Source organism: Cornus florida, unplaced genomic scaffold, assembly GCF_030987335.1.
Source record: "Cornus florida cultivar Cherokee Brave unplaced genomic scaffold, ASM3098733v1 CherokeeBrave_3.0.0_Hap2_Chr05, whole genome shotgun sequence".
Classification (NCBI taxonomy): domain Eukaryota; kingdom Viridiplantae; phylum Streptophyta; class Magnoliopsida; order Cornales; family Cornaceae; genus Cornus; species Cornus florida.
Genome location: NW_026775575.1, coordinates 82,488,301 through 82,507,304, shown reverse-complemented (window position 1 = coordinate 82,507,304; position 19,004 = coordinate 82,488,301).

Here is a 19,004-nt window from a genome sequence, read left to right as displayed (position 1 = left end):
TCATTGTTCAAGTTTGCAAACTTAGAGTGTCATTGTCCAAAAATAGCTTAAGTTGTATCTACCTATCTTTTAGACAAACTTAGGGGAGTGTCACTACAATTTACCCTAATATATTTTTTATACACACATACTGTGTCATCATGTAGGAAAAACGTAAAACTTTATTACAATTTTGCAGAGTACAACTTTATGTATGTGTATAAATTTGAGTAAATTAGATTCGTCTTCGAAATACGGATACGAGACACCTTAAGTTTTTTAAAAATAGGATACAAATATGATATGAATATATTAAAAAATAATAATATAATATTTTATTATATATATAAAAAATTATTTTTATATATTTTATCCAAATAATCATGAAAAAAAGCATTCATTTAGAGTTAATAATTAAATGTTTGTTATTTTTGCTCTTTTAAATTTTATATTATTTTTCGTATTAGTCCATAATATATTTTAAATTGCATCGAATTTAATCTTTTAATAAAAATAATTATAAAATCACCTGTCATGAAAGTGTCCAAAATGTATTCTTGTCATATCCCAGCCATGTTTAGCAACAAAATAAAATATTTAAATTTCAGGACACTTCTAGCTGAGTCTGACACATGGTTATGGCGGATACGCAACGTATCACTTGATTTGTAACCTTTTTTTAATATACCGTTATATACCTCAATGAATCAGTCAATTCGACCGGTTTACATTAGTTATATCGTGACCGATATCACAATCGATACTTAGACTACAAATTATGATACGCCATGTGTTTAAGTATTCATTAGCACTTTTAGGTGGAGTATCTATTTTCCCTACATCTTTTATGATATTTACGCTAATTAAATTCTTTAACGTTTATTACTTTGACTTGTCTTAAAAACCCTTGCCAATGGCGCAAAAGTTATTACTCCCTCCGTTCTATATTAGTAATTCACTTTTTTTTTTTTACATGTCTCAAATTAATTGTTCTATTTGAAAAGTCAAAATATCTTTTCATTATATTTTCATCATTATTTTTTATCTTTTTAAGAAATTTCAAACTTTGTAATTATATATATTTAAATAAAAAAAGACAATTTGATAATTTTAAAAAAAAATAATATATTAATTATATATTCCCTTCAAAACTCTAATTTTTAAAGTTAACCAATTGCATGTCCCCTTCAGTAATACATTACACTGAAAACTTGACTGGACCCACATAAAGTTAACCCAAACTTAGTAGTCAAACAACCGTGGAGAATTATGCTTTAGCTCAGACAGGTGTGAACAAATCTATGCATACATACCGTCTCATCCAGCAGGAAAAATCTGGAACTTTTGTTACAACTTTGTATCCTTTGTAGAAATAACTTTTTATTTCAGACTACACATGAAAACTAGTAGAGCACAACTTTACTACGTATTTATGTATATAAATTTGAGTAAATTAGATTGGTCTTTGAAACGCGAATACGCACAATAATATTATAAATTTAAAAAAAATAAGATACGCATAAGTTATGAATACATTAAAAAAATAATAATATAATATTTTATTATATATAAAAAAGTAATCATTTTTATTTATTTTATCCACATAATCATGAACAAAAGTATTAATTTGGAGTTTATAAATAAAAGTTTGTTATTTTTGCTATTTTAAATTTTATATTATTTTTCGTATTAGTCCATAATATATATTTAAATTCTTTTGAATTTCATCTTTTAATAAAAATAATTACAAAATCACCTCGTTGTGTTCTGAAAGTGTCCAAAATATTTTCTTGTCAATCCCAATAGTGTTCAACAAAAAAAATAAAATATTCAAATTACATGATACTTCTAACTTGGTGTCGTATTAGTCCATAATATATATTTAAATTCTTTTGAATTTCATCTTTTAATAAAAATAATTACATAATCACCTCGTCGTGTTCTGAAAGTGTCCAAAATATTTTCTTGTCAATCCCAGTATTGTTCAACAAAAAAAATAAAATATTCAAATTACAGGATACTTCTAACTTGTCCGACACCGCCACAACATTTCTAGGTGGAGTGTTCATGTTTTCTAGATCTTTCATGATATTTAGACCAAGTAGACCATTTAACGTTTATTACTTTGACTTCTCCTAAAACTTGTTCACCAATTACCGAAAAGTTATAAAGTTTGAAAAGTCATTAATATTCTTTTATTATAATAATATATCTTGTGTTTCATACAAGGGAATGATAAAATTGTCATTTTTAAAGTTTTGATCAACAAGTGTGTAAAAAAAAAAAAATGCTAGACACCAAATCTCATTGGATCTTGATGAAATTAATATCAATGTATAAAATTACACAGTAATATCAATATATATATATATAAGATAATTTTATATAAGAAGGTTGGTACAGAATGAATAAATATGGACACAAGACCCACAGAAAAAAAGACAAGACTATTGCAAAATTTAAATTACGGATTTGTTTTTTTATAATTAACATGCGTTCTTCTCTTCTCTTCTCTCTTAAACTGTAATAAACAAGATAAGATATTATTTTATTTTATTATTATTATTTTTTTCATCCAACTAAATAAAAGAGAAAAGAATAAATCTCTTCACATCTTATTTTCTTCCTTCAATCAAATTTTCTTCCTTCGTAAAAAACAAATTCATGAGTCGTGGCAAACCTATCAATTGTCATGTTCAGCAAAATTTGGAAGTATCCGAAGATTGAGTTGTTGATAATATAGGCATCAAACATTGCCACGTTCCCAATTGTCCAATTTGATTGTATGAGGTGTCTTACGTTGGATTCTCTTCCTCCTACTTGTGCAATCGAGGCTACTAAACCACATAAAACCCACCTCATATAAAACTAATAAGATCGAAAAATTAATAGTGTCTGTCCAAAACATTTTTTTATTGTCACAACAAAAGTGCAACTCCAAAAAAAAAAAAAAAAAAAAAATAATAATAATAATAATAATAATTTATTGATATTTAAAAGTAAGCTTGCTATATGCCAAACCTCATGGTATTTAATAAGATTTGGTCGAACATGGACTAGTTCAAACCCAATCCATCCATTAATTAGTTATTTTATGGCATGTGGTAGTTGCAACGTGGTATTTGATTACGTATGGGTTTTAGTATAAAGTTACTCCTATAACCTAACCAAAACCTAAAAGTCAAAAGGGTTTTAATACAAACAACCACAATACGATCCAGGAAGGAATTGTTTGTAAGAAGTTGGGCTGGACCTGGACTGGTTGTAGACTAATAGCCCACTTGTTTTGGGTTCAAAAAAAGTTGGAAACAAACTTTCCCGCATAAAATTGATTTTGCATTTTCTTATAGTCATCATATATTATTAACACAATATGTAAAATTTTGTGGAACAAATGTTTATCATATATTTCCACATCATAGAATAGAATTGGATCATCTCAATTGAACTTAAATCCAAACATTTATTATACATAGTGAGGTGTTGCTCCATCATTATTCTATATCAAAGATGCAACATTCACGCAATATATAAAATACTCACAACATATTAAAATGCTACAACACTCTCAAATGCAAAAATATTACTATGTTAATCTTTATTTGATCACTCTCAAAAATAAAATTTCTAAAACACAATAAAATGCGAGAGTAGCAAGTAGATGAATGGACCACACCCATTTTGTGTCTTTATTATCTATCAATATGATTTTAGAGTGTTGAAAATAAGATTAAATAGTGTTTAAAATCATATCAAGAGTGTTGAAAATTAAATTAACATTGTTGAAAATCAAATTAATAATTAGAATTAGATTAATAGTGTTGAAAATCATATTAATGTTGGAATGTTAAAAACTGTAACAGTAAAAACCTACTCTACCACATGATATGATATTTTCGTTTTGGATCCAAGCTTTGCATGATTTTGCTATTGGCCTTTACCCCAAAAGACCTCATACCAATTGGAGTGACACGCTTACATATATAGCACTTTTCCTTTCAATCCCAGACAATGTGGGATTGTGCACCTGTAACTCGCCTAGTATGGTAGCCTGCCAGCAACTCTTGCATCCGTCCACGGCACACTCGCCCACAAGGTCGCCACAATCAACCCCCCTTGGGACTCAACTGTTAGAAATTTGGTGTGAATGGAAGTTGTTAATCAAGGAGTATGTAACTGGAGTGGTGCCACCATAACTTTCGCGACATTAATAACCCATAAATGTGGTTATTCACGTAGAGTGTTTCTGTAATACAGATTTTCTAAATTACAACAAATTCTTGACACGTTAAATCGCAGAGTTTCTAAATTACAACGAATTCTTGACACGTTAAATCACAGAGTTTCTAAATTACAACGAATTCTTGACACGCGATTTAACGTGGTTGAGTATGGGTTGAAAAGTAAGGATATCATGATGACTATATTTGTGAGTTTGGGTTATAAACGTTGACAGAATATAACATTGTGTGTATGTTGTGGCAACGTGAATATATGGTGAGAATGAATGCAGGTTGAATGGTTGGAATGTTATCACCGTTATTTCCCAAAGGTTACATAAATCAATCACAACTCTTTGAACTATTGCATCCGATGTTCATGTCTTATGACAAAAGACGCCATGTTTCAGATCTTTCCAAAACTACTTAAATTTGGAAAGGTGACAATTGATGGTTAAATAGTTGGGGAAGATATTTTAGTTATATATTGATATGATGCAACCCATATTTGATTGGTTGCACCCAATGATTGAACCAACGTGACTTAACCCCAAGAATCACCAATTCTTCTATAAATAGCCATAGAATTCTTGCATTTGTTTATTTTCATTCTTTTCTCCATTTCTCAAGATGAACCCAACCCAAGTGGGTGTGGGTTTAAACCATGGTCAAGTGGTCTGAGCCACTTAGGCCCAAAACCAATTTTATTGAGTCATATTAAATTTGGTCCGAGCCATTTGGTTCAGATTGCATTCAATTCATTATTTATATAGTATATATGCATTTTTGAGTCAGAGAGAATATTACACGGAGGAGGTTCATCGTATCCACGAGTTTGTAGCGCTGCTACTGGTGGATGTAAACCATTGTATCCTGGGAGATAGACAACACTGAGTTCGTTAGCACCATAGCGGGGCGAATCTGTCTTAAGGACATAGTATCCAATACTAGCCGCGGTCCAAGTTCTTTATTTATTATTATTATTTTATTACTTTAATTTGCATGTTTAATTAAATATCTAGTTGAATATTTAATTAATTATTTTTAGCATATTACAAATATCTTATGGCATATTAGTATATGGTTAGTTATATCTTAAATGTCACATGAAGCATATATTTACCAACATCAACGTCCTCGTTCGCCACACTCCCAACTAGATCAAGTTTTGATATTATTTGTAACGACCTCCTCAAAACTTCTTTCATCCATCATTTTAAAATTGTAATTGTTGGTTGGTTATAAGATTTAATGGGTCTTTTAAGGCCCATCAATTTTGATTTTTAATTTACAAATTGAGTGTTTAATGAGAAAATAGTTGTTGGGCTCTTTGTTTATAAATAACAAGGTTAGCCCAATAGAAAGATATACACACGGACGGATAATGGATAGAATTTTTTATTTAAAAAAAAAAAAACAAAATAAAGGTACTACAAATAGTTTATATAAAATCATTTCCAAAATCATTACTAAGGATATGGTAATAAAATAATAATAAATTATATTTTTATATATATAAAAAATTTAATTTTTGGTCATTTTTTATAAATATTATAAATTGAAATACAATCATCAATACAAGTTAATTTAACAATAAATAAAGAGTAGTGATAGAGAACCGAAGGTTTCTACAGAAAGAAGGACCGAATCTTACGTGGCTAGGCCACGTCAGATTCTTTCCTAAACGTTTCTCCTCTCTCTTTTCCTCGCCGTTTCTCTCTCTCTTCGTCGGCCGTTTCTCTCTCTCTTTCTCTCTTTAAGTCCTTATCCTCACCTTTTTGTTCAAGTGCTCATAATATTCTCTTCATAGGCATCTCTACCTTGGGTTCCAAGAAGATCTTTCAAATGACAAAAATATTTAGAAGAGTTGCCGTCACAATAGACAATTATTTTTTACAGAATGAAAATCAAGAGAAACTGATGAATCTTCTCAAAGCTTTGAAGGCGATAGACTACTGTTGCAGCCATTTTTTTTTTTTTTTTTTTTTTTTTTTTTTGTAATTGTGCACTTTATTGGCAAATATATAATCTAAAAGATATAGAAAAGAAATTATATTTCAATTTTGTCATACTTGAATCGCAAAGCATTTTACAGCATACAGATTGTTCCATCTTTAATTTGGTTGAAAGTAAAGCCTTCGTAATCATCAGTTCTGTTTTGGCCCAAATGATATATATCATCCATGGATTAAACTTTTGATTTTAAGAGGCAATACGAGATGGAATTTTAGTTTTGTTTTTCTTCTCAATTTTGCAAAAAAAAAAAAAAAGAGAGACAGATAGAGAGAGGAAGAATCGAGAACGAGAAGAATGGAGAGGAAGAGGGAGAGAGGAGAGAGAAATGTGGAGGGAGAGAGGAGAGAGAAACGAAGACATTTACGCTTTTAGAAAATACGTTCACATGGCTTACTAACGTTAGGTTCGACTTCTCATTCGATTGTTTGGTTTGGTCATTATATCATTTTCCATATATAAAACACGAATTCCTAGTAATCACTTAATAAATTTTGAGTATTTCTTATCAATTATACTATCTTATTATTGCTGCAAAAGTTACATTTTAATTTTAAAAACTTGATAAAAATATATTATAAAGTATAAGGAAAACTACACTTAAATAGAGTTAGGAGTGTTAAAGTCTATTTTAAAAGCACATTTTTCACTTTAGTTGGATTAGGTAAAATATTTACATATACATCAATAATTATTGTGTAAGTCCAAAATACTCTCCAAACTCTTATTTCAAAATACTATAATTTTCACCTTAAATCAAATACTTTCTTGATATAATTTATTTCCTTAAAAAATTTAGGAAAATAAGATCTTTCCGTTAATTTTGAATCATACTGTTGTAACTTTATATATATACACACATGGGAATTTATACAAATAATAATACTAATAAATCAATATAGTATATCCTCTCCTTGGAACTTTCTGATCAGGAACAATTGCAAGTGATATATGTTAGGCGCTGAATGTTATACATTTTAGCTCCTTAACTTGCATGTTTTATTCTCTTAGTAGTAGTTTATTTGTGATTTTACATTGTTTTATTGTTTTGTTTATTTTAGGGCTTTAATTGTAATATCAACCAACACCAGTGATTTCGAGCTTTAGAAGACCACATCCGTGGGATCAAGCAATGATGAAGATCCAAGTCTAATTAGATCTAGAAAAGAGTCCAAGAGAAGCCACAAGTTAATGAGAATAGAAAGAAGAAGAAAAGAAAGAATCATTCTCCAACTAAGAAACTTTCTCCAAAATTGGTGACTTGAATCCATTTTGGTAATCTATCTATATCTCTCTCCTCGAGTGTCAAAATAGCTTAATTCTCTTCGAAGATCTACAATTTTGTATTTCACGAGGATTTTATAAAACAGTTGTTTACCTTATCAAAACTCGGCTGGAAGTTTGTACGAATTTTGGAGTCCTTGTTTGGCAGATTTTTCATATATGTCTTGTATGTGGAAAATGGAACTTTGGGGTTAATCTTTTCTTATTTAAAGGGAGTTCTCTACATCAATGTGAGCATCATACAGAGGAGCTTGAGGTTGAGATCAGAAAAGAAACATTTAGAAGAAAGAAGGGATCAATCCGTGGCGATGAAGATGTTTTCCTCAACCACGAAGAAATCCATTCCAGTTATGCTTGGCTAAACGTTTTGCTAGGGTTGTGATGTAGCCTTAGCTTAACACCACTGGTTTGATTGTATTTATTTAGTGGAGAATAATTATTTTCATGCATGATTGTGTAACCTATAGGATTTTTACTTGACTTTTCAATAAAAATAGGTTTTAAAGTTTTAATTCAATTACAAATATTTTTCTATCTTATCTTAGATATTTGAATCTTGTGATTGAATACAACTTATTCACTTCTTGTAGTTGTGAATGTGATGGTTATACAATGGTTTTTCTCTGAATATAATATTAGGGTTTTGATGGATTATGCCTAGAAAAGATAGACCATACTATTCCCTAGAGTAAAATAGTTAGGTAGATGATTTATGCCAATCGAGGATAGTCAATGTTTAGCTTTTTTTTTTTAATTTTTAATTTTTAATTTTTTTATTTTTCTAATTGAGACTCACACACACTGCCTTCATTAAGATTCGAACTTGACCTCCCTTTGGGAAGTAGGAGTTTTGTACCACTAGGCCTGTTGGTCATGCTTAGCTTTAATTTATATTATCTTCTACCTGAATTAATATGTGCTTGTAGCCATGATTAATTCCTCATGCATGTTATATATATATATATATATAATTGCATCAATTTATTAGATATATATATATATATATATATATATATATATATATATATATATATATATATCTAATAAATTGATGCAATTGACCGGTGGTGCGACGTTAGTGGTGAAGTCATGCCCCTAGTTCTCTCTCCCCTATTTTCTACATCTTGTTTAATCATTATTCTTTATTTTATTTTTCTACTTAGTTCATCTAGAATAAATAATCAAATTTTGGTTATCCTATTTTCAAGTTAATTTAGAAATTAAAAAATTGGTTGACAAACTTCATTAATACAAGTTCCATGGGTACGACAAACTTACAAGTACGTCCTATCTGCAAAGATATGTACACTTGCGAGTGGGTACATATAAATCTCACAACAATATATTCTCATGGTGTCATTCTCTAAGTAATCTTCAAACACAAGCATACCTTGACACACACACACATATACAAACACATATATGTATACTTATAGTGTCATTCTCTGAGTAATCTTCAAACACAAGCATACCTTAACACACACACACAAACACATATATGTATACTCATCAAACACAAACATACATTGACACACACACATACACACACAAACACATATATGTATAAATGAGTGAAAATAGAAAGAGATTGTTCATATGGATAGAGGAAGAATGAAGGTTGTAAGACTGAGGCACGAAGTTTCTCAGTGACAGTTTGTTGTCACTTTTAATTATGAATTTGTCACATTCCATATGAACAATTTTTTTCCTTGTCTCAACATTTTCAAATGTATCAAACCATCTCTATAACTTAATTGAGCAAATATTCTATCAAAATCTTCTTCTGTTTGAGGTTTGTCTTCAATAAAGTAGTAATAGAAATACACATCCAAGTATGGCCTTGTGATGTGTACGTGATTGAATTATATTATTGGATTTCAATTAATGTCGAAAACCGAGCTAATAACTGATCAATGGTTCTTCTAAAACACTTATAACACTGATTTAACAGTTATTAAACTTTATATTTTCTAAAAAGTATCTGATAAGTCAACATATAGTTAAATCGAGAGAAATAATAAACGAGGCAAATGTATTATACATGGAGAGCATAACTCCACTTTTCAAACGATAATATACAAAATTTATTTCAATACAAGGTATGAATACAAAAATCTCATGTGTTAACATAATTAGATTATATTATAGCCGTTATATAGATTGTTAACATAATTAGATTATATTATAGTCATTGTATACATTTTTGCCGTAATTGTTGTATAGTCATTGGTGATTTCTAACCTATTTATATCTCTCCTTGTACATGATTCATATACACTTTGAATATACAGAACATATTCAACATATATCTCCGTTTCTCTCTATCTCTCTCTCTTATATTCAACATATATCTCTGTCACTTTCTTATATTCAACATGGTATCAGAGCCATCAATCGATGGCCTATATTGAATCTGTTAGCCTTTTTGGCTAGTGATGAACCAACACATAACAACAAGAACATGAAGAAAAAATATACGTGAAAGGAAACAATCACGTAAATTATATTAATTTTTTTTGGATATAAATATGATTATAATCACTTTCTTTAAATAGGCAGTAAGTACGCGTAACGTGATCTGAATGATAACAATCATTATTCAAACTCTAACAACCTAAACCTATCAATCATTTTATTTTAATTTCAAAACTCTAACTGTCAAGATAACATTGACGATATGAAGTTAAATTTGAATTAACTTCCAACACTCCACCTTAATTCAAATTTTCAAACGTCTTTAACAAATTTTAGGGTAAGTCTTCAAATTTCTACCATGATCACTGCTGCTGTTTCTTTTGAATCTTCTGCCAACATTGTTGTTTCTTCCATGCTTTGTTTTGTTTGAAATTTTAGTCTTTTCAGGCTTGTCTTCCACTGGTTTCTTCTTTATCTTTTGAATTCTCAATGCATTTTCTAGAGTTGTTTTTGCTGTGCATGCAACCACTTCTTTCTTCTTCTCATCATCCCTGAGCTTAGAAAAATCAAGAGGATAAATATTGTTATCAGACATTTTTGAAAACAATATTAATTTTTTATCTCCTTTGTTGTACAACATGCATCTGTCATCTTCAAACACAACTGAACAAACTTTATTGAGTAGCTGTCCCAAACTGATCAAATTTTGAGCCATACCTGGAACATACAAAACCTCATCAATCATTTTTTTACCAAAATTTGTATTTACTGCAACGGTTCCTTTACCTTGAACTTGCACCCTTTTATCGTTCCCCATACGCACCTGAGACTTTACAGATTCGTCAAGTTTAACAAAAATATATTTATCTCCGGTCATATGGTTACTACAACCACTGTCAAGATACCACATATTTTTGTAGTGGCATTGAGACAAGATATGAATAGATGTTCATCATTAGCATTTTCATCTTCAACTTTTTCTTCATCGACTATTTCCTCATGAAAGTTAGCTTGATTTTTAGGATTATACCAACAGTCTTTTTCATTATGTCCATATTTTTTACAAAAAGAACACTGAGGGATATCAGAATTCTTATTTTTGTACCAACAATCCTATTCAATATGACCTTTCTTCCTACAATGAAAACAAATAGGAATTTCATCATTACCTTTATTGAATTGTCTCCCTTTTCCATTGAATTGATTTTCTTTTTTGCCTTGAAATCCATAGTTTTTCCCTTTTCTATTTGAGGCTTTTTTAAACTCCAATTTTGTTTGTAAAGCCTGCTCCACTTGACTTTCTGTGGACCTGTTTAATCTTTCTTCATGCATTTTTAGTGATCCCATCAATTGAGTAAAAGACAACTTAGATAAATCTTTTGACTCCTCAATTGCAGCTACGACACTATTGAATTTAGGAGTTAGACTTCTCAGAACTTTTTCAATGATTTTTTTATCATTCAAATTTTCACCAATAGAATTTGCTTGATTAACAATAGATGTAACTCTAATTAGGTAAGCATAAATTGACTCAGAACTTTTCATCATTAATTTTTCAAACTCACGACGGAGAGTCTATAATCTTAAAGTAATTACCTGACTCGATCTTTCGTACTCATTCTGAAGCAAATCCCATGCTTCCTTGGATGTTTTTGTAAACTATAATAATTCGTGTTAAGCCATTAATCACAAATTTACATGAATCCCATATCTTAAAACTTTATGATTTTCACATATCTATAATGCATAAATAAATACTATTTAGATATAAATACCTCGATTCATGATATCAAACCTTGTTGAGATTAAATCCAACTTCTAGATCCTTTAACCACGAACTAATCTGCAACTCTGATCAACAGGCAAAGGTAGAAACTGGTTTCTCTCTCTTGGCCTTTTGTACACATAAAACTTTTACGTATTGTATTATTAATTGTACATAATTGATGGAGTATATGCACTTTTATAAAGGCAGAGAGAGGACCAGTTTTCCTATTAGTAACATAATTCTACTTTCCATCAAAATAAGAAATAAGAAAGGAAAACACTTCTCCAATAAGTAATTACCAAAAAGGTAATTATAAGTTGACCATAAATAAATAATATTAATTGATATCTATTTACTTAGCCACCAAGTAATATGTCACATGTCCAAATTATGTGGGCCATAATTAAATAAATAATCTTACATTCTCCCACTTGGCACATATGATAATTTCTGTAGTGGTTTAGTAAAATAGTCATTAATGTGCACCATAAATCAAATTAACTTATTAAATTGGTCATCATAAATACCATGGTAAATAAATTACCAATGCGAGTCATGGCGGTTATATATCCTTAAATGACACAGTCCCTTCCATGTACCACAACACTAGTAATCTATTCAACATAGTCTATAAATGAGAAATATCAATAATGATCTAACAATAATGTCTTTTCCAAGACTATTCCTATTACCACTTATTAAAGCAATACGTATATGTACATTAATTAATAGGAAATATCAGAAACACATTTAATCAGCGCAAAATGTCAAATATATATAAGCACTATTTAAGCAATCCACAATTAAAAAATAATCATCATTGACTACATTTAAGACCCATTCTTTCAACATGTTCCATAAATGTCTTGAATGGTAGTCCATTCATTAATGGATTGCAATCATAAGTTGTGTGCTTATAATTTCAATAGACATTCGTTATTTCTAAATATCTTCTTTAATGATAAAGTATTTCAACTTTAGAATACCTATCATTTTTCATACAAGAAGATCAACAATTGCAGCATAAATTTTTAGCAATCTGAAAACAGTACCCATAACTCCAAGTCCTGAAATAAATTCTACAACCATAAATTATAACCTCAAAGCATGCTACAAATTAAAATTTCATAATAGATAAAGTAATCATAAATTACTTTGCGCTTTTTCATAATATTGTTCCTCCAACCAAATCTTCTAGAACTCTTTTAATATATGCTTTATGAGATAATTCTAAAAACAAATCAATATGATCTATAATGAAATATTTCTATTCCTATCACATAGGATACTTCATCCATATATTTCATTTCAAAGTTCTTAGAGATAACTTTTAGTTTCATATAATAAACTAAGATCACTACTAACAAATAAAATATCATCAATATATAGAATCAGAAATATAAACTTACTCCCACTAACCTTCTAGTATATACACTGATCAACAGTGTTTTTCTTAAAACCAAAAGAAATAATGGTATCATTAAACTTAATATACCATTGTTAGGAAGCTTGTTTAAATCCATATATTGACATCTTAAGTTTACGGACCATGAATTCTTTACCCTCTAATATGAAGTCTTCAAGTTGTTTCATATGGACTTCCTCTTATAAACTCCTATTCATAAAAATTGTATTCACATCCATTTGATGTAACTCTAAATCATAATAAGCTACTAATGCCATGATATTTTAAAAGATTCCTTCTTAAATACTAGAGAGAAGATTTCTTTATAATCTCTCATTCATGACACTAATCCATTTAGTAAAATCATTACTGTTAATGGCTTGTGAATATGTAACCGGATCTGTATATATCTCACTATATATCAAAAACAGATTCTTGTAGATATATCACATAGTCATCCGGAATAGCAGATCTCCTTTCTCTTTGAGATCGTCTTAATGTTATTCCTTATGATTTTTCTACAATCTATTCATTGGTGACAATCTCATTATAGAGTTGTTGATCATTTAATTATTCTTCGTTGTTATACGGTTCAATAACTGAAGGAACAATTATTTCCTTATAAGTTATGGGTAAAGATATTTGTAACCTAACTTCTGAAATGATCAAATTCTTATTTTTATCACTCCCACTGATTTCACCATTCTTAATGAATCTGACATTACCGGTTTCAATAATTATCGTACTATGTTTCGGATAGTAAAACTTGTATCCTTTAGATTACTTAATATCCACAACATTATGGGTAATGAGGAATTACTTAACGTACTCCTAACCAATTCCATAAGAGTACGATTACGCCTTACAGCTACACGCTTCTGTTGTGGCATATATAACAAAGTGTATTCAATGAGATTTTTCACACAACAAATAGATATATCCATAACATGAAAAATTAACTATAAAGGCGATAAAATACTTTTCTCCTCCAAAAGATGGAACATCAGAAGGTTTACAAATAATTTCAAGAAGTTATGTACTTATTGTGGCTCATTTCTTTGTGCGTTTAGTTTGTCTACCCTTAATACAATCTACACACACATCAAAATCAGTAAAGTTTAGATTCAGAAAAATCACATCCTTTACTAATTTTCCTAACATTTCACTAGATATTGACCTAGTCTTTTATGCCAAAGATAAATTTTCTATTAATTGAGTTACGTTTAATTCTAACATTATGATACAAGATCAAAAGGATTTTAATAAATAAACCTTCAAATTTGAATTTACAGAAATCATCAACAATAATGCCATAACTCACAAATTATAATTTCTTAAATAAATATCGTTACCAAATTTAAATGAAAAACCATTAACATAAAATTTTTGAAATAAAATCAAATTATAGGAAATTGAATAAATATAAAAATTTTAAAACAATTTAAATAAAATCCATTGTCTAACATTAAACATAGTGTCACAATGGTTTCAACAAAATTTTTTCCCAATTGTCATAAATAAGAAATTCTTATTTGAATTTGTGGTTTAGGCCATAAAAAATTATTACATCTATTAGAAACATAAATATTAGTACTTAAGTCAATCTATCATGTATTAAAAAGAATTTCAACAAGTAATTCGCAATATACAAAAGCCAAAAGCGTACTTTTCTTTTTCGAATCAGTCTTTCTATGTCATGTAATCTTTCTAAAAGTATTCAATATATTAATGACACTTTTTCATTATTACATTATTTTCTTTTAGTAGATTGACCTAAATCTTTTAATTTTGGGTGTTGCTCACTTAATGCCTTTTCTGACTTATTCCCAAATTTCTTTCTAACTTCTTGAGTCATCAGATGAACATAATGATTACCTGCTGCTTAACCTTTGTCTCCTCCTAAATTAACATAATAGTCAATTCTTTTACTTTCCACTTGTCTTAATAGTGTTAATTCGAAATGACTCATACTGAATAGACAATAAATTGAGAATAAATTGAATAAGAAAATTCCCATTCACAATCATCCATAAGGTTCTCAATTTTGCAGCAATATTAGTCATCTAAAAAAACGATCATACATGGTACGAGTACTAACAAAAAATCCATAGTAGTTATATCAATTAATAATTTTCATTTTAGATAGTTATCTACAACACGAAAACATTCTTATAATCAAATATTCCTTAGCACTATCACTATGAGGAACAATTATTCGCATAACCATAATGCTTAATCTGTTCGATCTCTCCCAAGCTTTATGGATAATCTTTTCTTCCTCACTATTTTTATCAGTAATAACAGTAAGTTTCTCAATTTAAAATGTTAAATTAAGATTTAACACATCTAAATTTTGAACTCAACTTACTCATTTCATTATGAGAAGTTAGTAATATTGAGAATTAGAACAGATATAGCATGCGCATTAAAGGATGTAATAAAACAAATATAATAAGATAAAATCTTAATAACAATAATGCTTTGAGTTAACAACACGTATGTATAACTTAAAAATATAAATACAATGTATAACTATAGTACCCCTTTGGGTGGCAACTATAAAATACTAATAATGATGCTTACATGTATTTATATGTATACCTTTATTGGTGATGCATTATTTAATTAAACAAATAAGTTACCTTTGGATATCCTATATTTACCTAATTAAAAAAAAATACATACGACCCTTTAATTTTTATTTAATCACTTGAAAATCAATTCCCTTTGAGGAATTATTTCTCATAATTAAATAAAATCAATATTCATGAATATCACAAAAAATTATAAGCATCATAATTCATGAAATATTGCAATTATGTTTACTACTAAAATTAATATTCATCAACTATTATGGTTAGGCCACTTTGGTAGCTTTCAACCTTTACATAATATGAATATTAAATTAGATAGTAACTAATTTATGATTAATTATGACTATTACAAAAATTAATATTCATCAATCATTATGATTGGGCACTTTAGTAGCTACCAATCTTCACATAATATGAATATTAAATTAGACAGTAATTAATTCATCATTAAGTTATATTTACTACTAAAATTAATATTCATCGACCATTATGGTTAGTTCACTTTGGTAGCTACTAACCCACACATAATATGAATATTAAATTAACTAGTAATTAATTAATTATTAATTTACCCATTTAACATTATACACACATACTCATAATTGTCGATTAAAGTTTAAGCAACTTCGATCTCAAAAACTTAATAGTCCGAAATTTCATAGAAAATATCTTTTTATTTTATATACATCATAAAATATAGTATTTTATTTTCGGACTTAAAGATCATAATTGAATCAATTTAAAATTGATTCTACAATATGTATGTATGTTTGGGTACGAAACAATAAATTATTTACATATCTAATTTATTAGATTAAATTTCTAAACTCACAAATTATTCTAGAAATTCAAATTCCTAAAATAAATAAATCAATACATATATTTTATGTATTCAATAACTTTAATTTTAATTTATTTTAAATTAAAATCAGAATCTTCAAATCATTGGACAAATACTTATAACAATAATTTAAACCTCTTTAATAAAATAAATAAATACACAAACTTTATGTATTTATTAATTTTTAAATAATAATAATAATGAGTCTTTGTAATCCTTTCACAACTTACTGTTTCTATAAAACAATAGCAAGACAAATGCTATTATTATTATTATTATTATTTTTTAATTCAATATTCTTTATTAGTCATGCACGAAAATCAGTAACCTAAAGCATTGAAATTGTTTGTCTTACACACATTATGCATACGTTTGTACTATTACACATATATAAACTATGTATCAGTAATCAACTTTCATAATTCAATTTTGGCTCGGAAATTGAGGTACCTAAACCCAAAAACTACACGGACTGATCTAAACATATGATTCTAAAAGAATGGATTATACAATCATTTAATTTTAAAATTATACATATTATTTATACAACTTTAATGAAAAATAATGAGTTCCTAAACCGTTAGCTCTGATACCACATGTAAATTATAATAATTCGTGTTAAGCCATTAATCACAAATTTACATGAATCCCATATCTTAAAATTTCATGATTTTCACATATCTATAATGCATAAATAAATACTAGTTAGATATAAATACCTCGATTCATGATATCAAACCTTGTTGAGATTAAATCTAACTTCTAGATCCTTTAACCACGAACTAATCTGCAACTCCGATCAACAGGCAAAGGTAGAAACTGGTTTCTCTCTCTTGGCCTTTTGTACACATAAAACTTTTACGTGTTGTATCATTAATTGTACATAATTGATGGAGTATATGCACTTTTATAAAGGCAGAGAGAGGACCAGTTTTCCTATTAGTAATATAATTCTACTTTCCATCAAAGTAAGAAATAAGAAAGGAAAACACTTCTCCAATAAGTAATTACCAAAAAGGTAATTATAAGTTGACCATAAATAAATAATATTAATTGATATCTATTTACTTAGCCACCAAGTAATATGTCACATGTCCAAATCATGTGGGCCACAATTAAATACCCCGTAATTTTGGAACACGGATTGATCAAGTCCGCGCACAAAATCAAGGGATATCAAAACAATTTAAGTATTTAACAAGCACAGAATACAAAAATGAATAATAAAGAATAAATAAACCGCTGAAGAAAACTAATAAATAAATATTATTTAATGATTCTCCAACAATTACAATTCGGAAATCCCATAACTCAAGGACCCCTTAAAACATTATCCAATAATCCAATACTATTTAAAAGTACACAAGATGAATAGACGAATGACAGTCTCCCAGCTGCGGATCCTCAACCTCGAGACTGGAATCTCTAATAACCTGAAAAAATAAATCGTGGGTTAAACCCTACGAGCAAGTTCACTCTACCAGGCCTCTGAAAACCAATAAGCAGATCATCTCTGATCAAAACCAAACCTAATAAAGTTTTAACTTTAATAAAGCACGATATACATGTCTATATATAATTATATATACTATACTAATCACATCCATTAATAGGTTTATTAAATTTCCATACCTATTAAATAATTATTAAAATAATATTCATACCTAGACCAATCTACCATTTCATTTTATAAAAACTCCTTTGACCTTAATCCCATCCTAGTCAGTTGTTTAATCATTTAAACAACAAATTATAATAAAAGAAATACTCTATTTAATCCCAACCCGATAATGATTTTAATTGTTTAAATCACATATCCAAAATCCAAGTTTTGACAAATCATCCACGTCTTCCCCAATATTATTTTATTAATGTAAAATAATACACTAACCAGTAAGTACTAAACTATTCTCATTTAAGAATATCTAACCCTAATCCAATCCATACATACAACAACCATAGATGATATTTTAATCATCTAACACATAACAACGTAATTATGCTTTGGCAAATCAACCATGCCATTGTAAATATTTTTATTTATATATTGGCAATTCAATCATGCCTCCATAAGTATATTTATTTATACATTGGCAATTCAACCATGCCTCCGTCTATGTATATTTATACATTGGCAATTCAACCATGCCTCCACAGGTATATTTATTCATACATTTAATTAGCAATTCATCCATGCTTTCCATATATGTATTCTATTCATACAAATATTTAGGTAAAATATTTAATCACTTGACAATTCATCCATGCCCACACTTTAACCATGAATTAACTTTAAAATTAACAATACGCTAAATCATACATAGCCATCACATACATATTATACGCATATCATTAATTTAACAACCAGCCTATTAAGATATGCCAAATAAGAATGATAATATTAATTATCTTAAATGATTTATATATATATATACCTACACATATGTTATTTAATGTATATATGTGTTTAACACCTTCTTTAATA